This window comes from Ptychodera flava, chromosome 6, assembly GCF_041260155.1.
Source record: "Ptychodera flava strain L36383 chromosome 6, AS_Pfla_20210202, whole genome shotgun sequence".
NCBI lineage: Eukaryota > Metazoa > Hemichordata > Enteropneusta > Ptychoderidae > Ptychodera > Ptychodera flava.
In genome coordinates, this window is record NC_091933.1 from 42,437,865 (window position 1) to 42,448,895 (window position 11,031).

Here is an 11,031-nt window from a genome sequence, read left to right on the forward strand (position 1 = left end):
CCGATGTGACCTTTTAGTTTTCCCATGTGACCTTAGCGTGACTAAAGTTCACCGCCCGGGTCATTTCCGGAGCTTTGTCTGCCACCTTCGCGGATTGCCGAAGACGTGTTGTTTATTTTGTCTGCGACTGAAACAGCTTGATTTTAGTATGTCTGACATTCCAATTGATCCTGACCTTGATGGAGAGCTAGTACAGCTACTCCAGGACAGACACGATGAAATTTCATGTTTACTGCCCGGAATCAGAGAACGCCGATATTGCCAACTCTCAGCTGTCAAGTGTGTCGACATTGACACCACCAGATGCCAGTCTGGAGGTTACGTCTGAAGATGACGATGTTGATGACGGGAGTGTCGATATTTCTGAAGCAATTCAACTAGCCATTTAACGACCACCAACTGGTAAACGGTGTCGATGGATCGCAAAATACTGGGCCAAATGTCGATCTTGACCGAGCTGCCGACCGGGCGACGTTTGAGAAAGGTTGTGGCTGCAAAGACGAGTGTTTTGGCAAACTGAAACTAGACCTCGTCTTTCATCATCGACTGAATATGGCAGAGTTTAATTAAGATCAACGGGACATTCTAATCTTGGTAAAGCTTGATGAGAAAACATTCTTCGGGGACACAGTTCGAGGTAATAAGCGAGAGTGTCAATGTTTTATCTACAAGTTCGACGGCGTGAAAGTTTGTGAGAAGGTCTGGCGATACTGTTATTTATGTCGGTAAGTCATTTCCAAATTCCAGTCCAATTTCGTCTGACGGAATTTTGATTAAACATGCCCGATTTTTCTGCAAATGAATCAGTTACTCTTCGACAGTAATAGCATTGTTATTTAAACCAGCTATGTTAAACAGGAATAACGTTTCACTCGACGCTACGATCAAACCATGGAGGTAGAAAGTAGATTTGCTGTGACTGTACACGGATTCATGTTGTGACGTCATGGCGCAAGCCCTCGTTTTGTAAACAAACATGACCTCTATAATAATCGGGCTTCACACAAACCAGAAATACTCTGTTTTGTCACGAAACCAAACCGATAATCTTAAACTCATTTTATAAGTGTTAATTAGGTGTGTTGTGTCCAAGTTCGATGACACTTTCAAATAAATAAAGATATTGTGAATGTGAGTCTTCAATCAAATGTGGTTCTGTGTTCTCTGACAATCACATGATCTCACAGAAATCAATTATGGCTTTCAATATCTTGACACACATTATGTATACATGTTGAGACTATAAATTTCATCAGCCAACGTCTTTTTCCTCAGGGGAAACTGCCTTTTTAAACTTGAAAAGGAGAATGGTGTAATACCAAGACAACATGGTTTGAAAGGGAGAAAACCAGTCAATACATACACATTTGAGGTAAAGATTGTGTACAATACTTTCTTGGAACCAGTCACTTATTTTTCACTGATAGATATTTTCTGTTTAGTTTCTATGGTTGTAAATTGCTTAGACTTCTTCAAGACAAATTTAAACACAGAGGACTTTCAGTTGATTTAGCAATTCAAACCTGGATTTGAATACCACTGGAAATATTGAAAGTTGAGTGGGTAGGGTGAAAAAATAACTTTTGTCAGTAGTTTGTAAAATATCCATTCATTCTACAATTTGATACATTGAAAAATGTGTGATTTCATTGCATGACACAGAAAACATCAGTGTCTATTGTATTTTACCAGCTGTGTATTATGAAAGGCATTTTGTGTTTTGCTACATTCAAAGACTACTCTTTATTGAGGAAAATTAATGAGTAGAGTGATTTTCATGATAATCTTCTAAAACACTATGCATACTGGGATGCACAACACTGAGTTAAATTACTCTGGCCAAGGACAGATTTGAATTTTCACCTGCAAGTAACAACAAATGAAACTTCAGTTCACTATTTCTGTGAAAGAATAATTTTAATTGAAATAATGCCAGTATCTGCATTCGTCTTTCTCTGTAATTATTTGTTAGTGACAAACTGCTTACTTCTAACATTTGTGAAATAATGATACACAAACAGATATATCTCAGAGATTATATCAATCCAAATGTGACTTTTTTATTGTCATACATTACATTTTGTAGTTCTGGAATTTGTGGAAGTTTTACATGGCATGATGTGTTCCTTTCAGTAACATTTCCTGTACCCTCTTTGATCTCCAGGTTATTGAGGATGTTTTACAATTCCTTATAAGGTACGCTGATGAGAAAGGGTTACCAATGCCAGCTGCTCCAAGGGGTAGAGATGATCACCCTCCCATCTACCTACCTTCAAATGACACCAAAGCTGAGGTGTATGACAAGTATACGGAGAGTTGTCAACAAAGTGACCCTCAACATATGGCTGTTGGTGAGACAACTGTCCATAATATTTGGAGTAGCTGTGTCCAACATATCAAACCACTGGAACCAAGGACTGATTTTTGTCCAAAAAGTGAAGTTTTCAGACAATCTATTCAGTATGCAACAAGTGAATCTGATAAACTGAATTCAGTAATCACATTTCAAGTGCACAGTCTGAAAGTGAATTCTGTAACGAATTGATAAAAATGGCAACAGCAGAGTATGAGCCTGTCAAAGAATTAATTAAGCCAGGTCACTATAATTTCTGTTGTAATAATTTATCTAAAGTACACTATACGTTTGATTTTGCTCAGAGTTTTCTTTTACCCCATCAATCGCGTCAAGTAGGACCACTTTATTTTCTCAATCCAATGAAAGTTAATTGTTTTGGTATTCACAATGAGGCATGTAAATTACAGATGAATTATTTATTTGACGAATCACAAACCATACAGCCAGACAACAGGGAGTGTAATGGGCCAAATAATGTAATTAGTATGTTTGATGATTTTCTTAGAAATGTTGGCCTTGATGAGGAATATGCTGCTATCCATGCAGATAACTGTTCTGGTCAAAATAAAAACAAGAGTTTATTGCATTATTTTATTTATCTTTATAGCACAGTAAGCATAAAGAGATCACATATCACTTTATGGAAGCTGGCCATACTAAATGTTACTCAGCATTTGGTAAGATCCGTCAGTTGTACAGGAGGAGTGACGTTGACACTATAGCACAACTATGTACTGTAATGTTGTCATTAAAAGTTCAAAGGTCAACTCTTCAAGGCCATACATGTCTTCAGATGCATCAGGTGATGTTGAGAGTGAGTCAAATTTCCAGTGGAGGGAATGGGATGAGTTTTTTAAGAAGTATCTCAGAAAAATCAGGGGAATCAGTGGCTATCCTCACTTTAGATTCACGAAAGATGACCCAGGGGCTGTGTATGTAAACAAATCAGTTACTGGAGTTGAGGAATGTGTTTATTTAGTGAAAAGGGGGTTACACGGCCACCAAGTGATGATACTTTACCCCCAGTACTACCAGCTGGTGGTCTGTCCAGAGATAGATATTGGGATCTCCAGACCAGAGTACTACGGTATGTTTGGGAGCCATACAGGGCCACATACTTCTGCAACGCTGCAACACATAGTGAATAAACGGTGCTGTGGTAACACTTTGAAAAATAGCGGTTTGTAAAACATCTATCTGTCTGTCTATCTATCTATCTTTACATCTATCAATTTGTCTAGCTATCCTTTGCTTATATGGCTACAATATATATATATATATATATATCAATGTATTGTATCATACTCAATAGTTAAAACAGTTTAAAAATTGTTATTGCAGTGCTATACTGTGCTTTGTATATATTAAAAATATTGAATGTGCAGTGAATACTGATACATAATGAGCAATTTCTGGTTTAAGTTAAATTTGAGGAAGTATACTGCTACACAATTGTATTTCTAGATGAGGTAGTAACAACTATAATTGTATGTAGATAAATTATTGTAGTCTGAATATTGATAGCAAATTTATGGTGTAGTAAAAGTATCTCATACTGGACCTAGTACTGCATTTGGTGTGAATTAGCATAATTAGCCATTGTTATAAGTTTTAATTTCTTTAGAAATGAACTTAAATAAAACTAAATTATTGTTTACACTCCATTGAGAAGTATTCAAGGAGATTTTAACAAATGTAAGCAAACATGAGGTAATGGATTGTTTGTCACTGACTACTGAGTAGATTTCCAGAGTGTAATGCATGCTAGTCTCTCTGACAATGCTTCACTAATGTGATATGTTATATGATAAATAAGGTTTCATTGCTATTCACTTTATTGCAATTCATTGTATATCCATTGATTTTCCAATGTGAAAATGTATCTGTGCATAATAAGAAAAAAGGATTTTTTATTGTAATATAATTATATGAAGAGGAACGATTTCAATATAGTCATTTATGACTATTTTACACTGTATTATAGTCAATATCTATGTTGCCTAGCAACAATCTCCATGGCAATTGGTCATATCTATAATTGAAGATACCTGCTGCACTGTAAATAAAATGTCATGAGCAAGTTTTTACAGGTCAACAAAAGAATAAAGATGCCATAGCGGCTCAAAATAGGTGATTTTTACTTAAAATTAGGTCTGTTTTCTCTTCCTTCCACCCCCACAAAGAAAAATGGTTTGATCCAACAGTAAGCATCCATACCGAATGCCGACTGTGACAAGTTTCACTGTCGAGCAGAATTGGTCATCTCCAAGATGACAATTATTTCATAATGTCATCTGAAAGCTATGCAAAGGATCACAGTGGATGAAAATAGTCAGATATAAATTTGCATAAATTTGCATAGGTCAAAGGTCGTTTAACCCTTGATTTATAGGGTATAGGAGCATGAAATGGGCTAACCACTTACATTTTTGGAAAGAGCAGCTTCAGTACTTTCTGAAAATATCAATAACTCAAAATTGAAAAATTTTAGCGTCGGGGGTGTTTCTGCTTGCGGCGGCCTATGTATCTTGCCTGTTTTGAAGTGCTGTGAGTGAAGTGCTGTACCTCTACTGGCGTGAACACAAGGTCTGATGTAGTGGCAGTAATTTTAGTACAGCAACACGAATATATAGTGATGGCATCCTAACAGATATGTGACTGCTTTCAAAATAATCCATGGCACTGTAAAAAGAACAAACATAACAAATAGAGGTTTTCATGAGAAAATTTACAGGAGGAGAAAAGTGCAATCAATCTGACCCAGTTTTGATCAAAAAATGTTTGATGTATGGGTAAAATGTGAAGATTGGGCCATCGTTATGTATATCAGTCAATGATATCTAATGTTCATGAAAAATCAAGTAAAATTTATGTGCCTGGAAAATATAACCTATTTGTGGACACATAAACTATATTGCTGGATGATTGCTTTGAAATTTGGTTTACCTTGTCTTTGTAATGTTTCATTACTACATTTTTATGGAAATTTTTTTCATTGTAAATCAAATAATGTCCCTAACAAATTTCTTGATTCATTTTTTGAAATTTTGTTTGCAGGATCCTAAAATGCATGTTCATATCTGTTCCCTGGGGCTCCTTGGTAGATTTACAACCATTTGCAGTAATAGAGCGCGAAGCCACTGCAGTGAACTGCAATAAAACTGCTTACACTAATTAGTTTCAGCTGTAGCCGTGGCCACTTTGGTGTTGAACAAGGCTACTTGATAAGACCAAAAAGTCTGCTTGTACAAAGGCAAAACTAGCTCTGTCCGAGGCTTGAGTTGTAAATGAGAGTTTACGATTGGCACCCTGTGTTCAAGATTAAGATACAATGTAACATTACCATGCACTGGTCCACGTACAAATCTTTTTTATTTCAACTTCCCTAGACAAACTGTCTGCATGGCACATACAATGTTGTCGACTTTGCCAGCTGGCTACAGCTGAAACTAATTAGTGTGGGCAGTTTTATTGCAGTTCACTGCAGTGGCTTCGCGCTCTAATTCTGAAAAGGGTAGTAGTTTTCCATTGGTCATTTGGCAAAGACACTGCCATTCTTGTCAACCAACTTGGATATAGTTTGGCATTTACCATTGTAATGCAGGTGCGACATCATTTTTGCATTTACCATGGTAATATATGGCTGTGACGGCATTGTTAGCACTGCCAGATTGAGGCAGTGGGCGTTTTGGCGTTTACCATTGTAATGAGATGTTGCATCCTGGACGCGCCCTTGCGACAATGCCCCAAAACGATACCCATTGTCCCTCAAGTACTGCAGGTCACATTGGCACATGCACGAGTCCAACTGTGTTGGGTGTAGTCTGAAATATCTGATACTGATGATAACCTTTGTTTTGCATGATTATTTTGAAGCTTATATTTACATGCTTTCGGAGCTGCGATTAGATGTAATTAAAACGCTGCGCTTGATATTATAACTTGCTTGTAGTCCAACTGAGCTCTGATTGGCTGCAGATAAAGTATACTGCTACAATAACATGTACTTGCCTGAAAATCAAGCATAGCAACGTGGTCCCGTAAGCTTGAATTTTATTTTATGAAACTACTTTGTTACAGAATAGTTCAAAATTCGATTGACAACTGATGCATGTTGTGACTGTTGTCCCCATAGGTGCAAAATGTCCCCAAAAACAAAAGTTAGTGGGACACTGTCTCTCATCATTTGAAATTCCTGGCTGCAACACAGGCAATGTAGGTGTGACAGCATTGTTACTGATGCTAGATTGATGCAGTTTGGCATTTACCATTGTAATGTAGGTATTGCAGCATTGTTAGCACTGCAGATTGATGCAGTTTGGCATTTACCATTGTAATGTAGGAGTTGCAGCATTGTTACTGATGCTAGATTGATGCAGTTTGGCATTTACCATTGTAATGTAGGTGTTGCAGCATTGTTACTAATGCTAGATTGATGCAGTTTGGCATTTACCATTGTAATGTTGGTGTGACAGCATTGTTACTAATGCTAGATTGATGCAGTTTGGCATTTACCATTGTAATGTAGGTTTGGCAGCATTGTTACTAATGCTAGATTGATGCAGTTTGGCATATACCATTGTAATGTAGTTGTGGCAGCATTGTTACTGATGCCAGATTGATACAGTTTGGCATTTACCATTGTAATGCAGTTGTGGCAGCATTGTTACTAACGCTAGATTGATGCAGTTTGGCATTTACCATTGTAATGTAGGTGTGGCAGCATTGTTACTGATGCCAGATTGATGCAGTTTGGCATTTACCATTGTAATGTAGGTTTGGCAGCATTGTTACTGATGCCAGATTGATGCAGTTTGGCATTTACCATTGTAATGTAGTTGTGGCAGCATTGTTACTAATGCTAGATTGATGCAGTTTGCATTTACCATTGTAATGTAGGTGTTGCAGCATTGTTACTGATGCTAGATTGATGCAGTTTGGCATTTACCATTGTAATGTAGGTGTGACAGCATTGTTACTAATGCTAGATTGATGCAGTTTGGCATTTACCATTGTAATGTAGGTATTGCAGCATTGTTAGCACTGCAGATTGATCATCATTTTAAAAAAAAACCATGAACAACCAAATACTACCATATAGCTGGTATTTCGTTCATTTTGACATATCACATCTGACCAAATGTGAGCACAGGTCCTTGATGCTATTTTATTAACACTGTTAGTATGGTGAAACAATAGCCAGGTATTATATTTGAATCAAGTAAAGAGTTAGATGTGTATTTTGTCCATATTTATGAATTAGATAATCACATTTGCCAGTTCTGGGCACTGTTTCTTCATTTTGTATAATTGTATCGGTCAGTTTTATTGGCTAAAACTAGAAACAATGTTTGTTCTATCCCGAAATCTTGTCAAAACGCCTAGTCTTTAACTTGTAACAAAGCCTATATGTTTGTAATGTCCAATATTATTGCTGATTACTTAATTCTGGTCCGGACTAGAATTCCTCGGTCAACAACAATATTGCAGGCAATTTTATGTTTTGTTTGGAAGGCCACTTCATTGGGTTTCGATATACTTTAGGAAGAAGAGCAAGAAAATGGGTTTGTTTTCAGCAACAAAAATTATGAATCATTCTCCAAGGTTACATGTATTACCCCGTTAAATATGGTGTAATGAGTCACACTTCTTTTAGCATGTTTAGTGGTGGACGGACTGTGTTTGAGTGCAGGGTGGATCTACGGTGTAGGGATCATTGTAGACGAATAAACGCGAAAGTAAGAAAGATCACTGCACTACATCGTTGAGGGCGGACTCTCCTCACCCATATCAACTGGTAGAGCATCCCAAACCTGGATGATGCCTGATATTTCGAATGTGTGACAAAACAGGAAACAATCCAACATATCTTTTAACAGGAACATTTTTATTTACAGTGCAAGTTCGGACCGTCACTGAGTAGAAGTTGAAGTTAGAACTTTTAATTGACCAGTTTTACGCGAGCTTGACAGTAAAACGGCAAAATACACTTCAAATTTAGTGGACACAGGGTTATAATTCTTTACAGAAACTCAAGAACTGTCACACCACATTTACATGACGTCACTATAAAACGCACGTGAGTGTCACCTAGTATGAAACCATCCTACATGGCTTTTAATTTGTGTGTTCTGTCGTTTTCCTACATTAAATTAAAGGTTGTATCAGCTGTACCTTTTGATGTATTTCCACAATTTTTGTTCTGTTTCTTAGCAAAATAACGTTTCTCTTTTTCTCATAAAATCACGAAGAAAGCCCTCGCGTTAAACTCGTCAACACTGCCTGCATGTGTGTCACGTCCAGTTTTTATCAACGACAGAATTTATAGTCCAGACTAGATTTAACTTGTCAACAATGACATTGCATGTATGTACACAAGGATAGTGCTTTGTATCTAAACATACTTCGCGGAAGAATCCTCAGTATTAGAATTTACATAATAAGATTGAGATAAGATTAATTAATCAGTACTAATTAATGAAAGATTGATAAAAGCAAGAAAATGTACCTGTTATCGATAACAAGTACATGGTCATAGCTATTGTCCCTGTAATTACAGTCAAGTGTCGACGTATCTATGAGAGATGACTCCCCTCTGCATGGAGAGTTTGGATTGTACAAGATATATAAACAGAGAGGCAACAGATAGGTACAGGGACAAATATTTACTTTGAGATCTCTTACATGTTCATGATATCGAGAGCAAAACGAGATCCCCGGTTTTCAGAGAGCAGGGACATACAAACGCAACGAATGAAATCACACTCATACCCCGTAGACTTTAGGAGGAGTAGGTTTTAGCAGCTAGTATAGGCATCAACATTTTTAGATGTAGAGTGCTATGACAGTTAACCAAGGTTTCTATCAGATCATGCTGATAAGGTGTATTTGCGACTTGAGGAATGTTCCAAAGCTCAGGTCCGGCAACGTTGTAATTTACTGACGTGAGAACGTAGCAACCTACACACGTCATCGAGTTTGAGGTTCAATGATTTACTCACCCTTTGTACATGTAACAACACGAGGTGAAGACGAGGGGAAACAGATAATGACAGACTGATATATACTAGGCCTTTACATGGGTTCCAAAGACGACTTCACTCGTCATGTAACGTGCCGTATTAAAGATTAAGACACCACCATTCAAAGATTATATATGCGATAAATATATGTATCAATCTAACGGAAACTAGGCATACTGTGAGGACGCCCTCTTTCTGACCGGTACATTGCCCAATATTGAACTTTATAAAAATTAATTTAATTGCTTGATAAAGATAGCGACGGTACTTGGTGCTTGCCCATTAACAACCGTAGTTAGCTTGGAGGTTCCCTCGGCAACGGGCGGTATGTAATTTTCAATCGATCGTAATATATAATTCAGCATGGAACGCTTACATGAATACATTTATCAGATAATATCACATATTTGCAAACCGAAAAGAAACTTGGATGTTTAACAAATTAAAAAGCCTGCTTAGTTATTTCCGGTTTTGCTCATTTCAAAAAATCCATATTGAAAACCTAAAATTGAATTTCAGCCATTTGACTGAAAACGTTTGATTTTGGACAAGAGGGAAACATGAAATCTCATCGCTGCTAAAATGAATGAATTTATGAGCAACCACTGACCAATATGCAGTGTACATCTGGAACATGAACTCATACTGAATCTAGTGGAATGTGTGCAAAACTACCCGTGTCACCTGATTTACCATTACACCAACATCAATTGATATTTCATGTTCACGTGATTTATATGTCCGCTTTAACAATGCGCAATTCGCAGATTGGTCAAGTTGGAAAACAGACATTTTGACATTATTTAATAACGAAAGGTATACCACGAGCTTCTAAGTGACCAGTGAACGACAGATATGCATGAGTAATAAGCTTAGCGAGTGGATATAGGTCGTGAGCTGGTCAAAAACGAGTGGTATACCCGTTGCTGTAGTTATTTATCGTTATTACATAGCAAAAGCACATTGAAATTCTGGTTCGGATCGTTAAAATAGGGGCATTCCCTATAAGAGAACTCAACTGTGCTACATAGCGATTTTGACACTAATTATAAATAAAATTGTCGTATACTTGCGCCATTCATATACTGGTATGATTTCAATAGACTTATTACACATAACGTTCGAGAACTTGTGCCGGTCAATCATGGGAAAAACCTGATTTTATAATCTGTTTTGTTTTCACAAATTGGTTTTTACCACCAAGCAACTATGCATGAAAAGTCGCTTCAAGCTTTACACTCTCATTTCGAAATAATAGCCTGCAAGCAACTTTTTACCTATTTCGGCATTTTGACATGGTAACCTTCTTATTATACTAGTACTTCCTTTGGATTTAGTGTAAGCTGAACTGATGTCGAGGTCAGGTTCAGAGAATCGAAACAAAAGAGAAGAAGAAGTAGTCACGACATACAATTCAACAAAGACTATGAGAAACAATCGATCAGTAAGCAAACTAAATAGATTCTAAATAATATTGTAATTCTAGCATGGTTTTCTTTTGTTTTCTTGAAAAGGAAGTTAAAGTTGAACACAAATTTCACAAAATATTTTGAGAGTAGATCTGTCAACCATCAAACATGGATGTCTGAATTTAACGTTCGCGTTTTTTTTTCAGAGGGTAAGGCAACGGTAAAGCGTCCTCTCGTGGTAGCA

At 37.0% G+C, this 11,031-nt stretch overlaps 1 long non-coding RNA gene across 1 annotated transcript; it reads left to right on the forward strand.

The window, feature by feature from the left end:
- The first annotated feature begins 62 nt into the window (after nt 1–62).
- On the forward strand, nt 63–2,940 carry LOC139135853 (uncharacterized). The gene is made up of 3 exons (XR_011553042.1): nt 63–725; nt 1,276–1,372; nt 2,165–2,940. It is a non-coding gene; the product is annotated as an uncharacterized lncRNA (long non-coding RNA).
- The last annotated feature ends 8,091 nt before the right edge of the window (nt 2,941–11,031 follow it).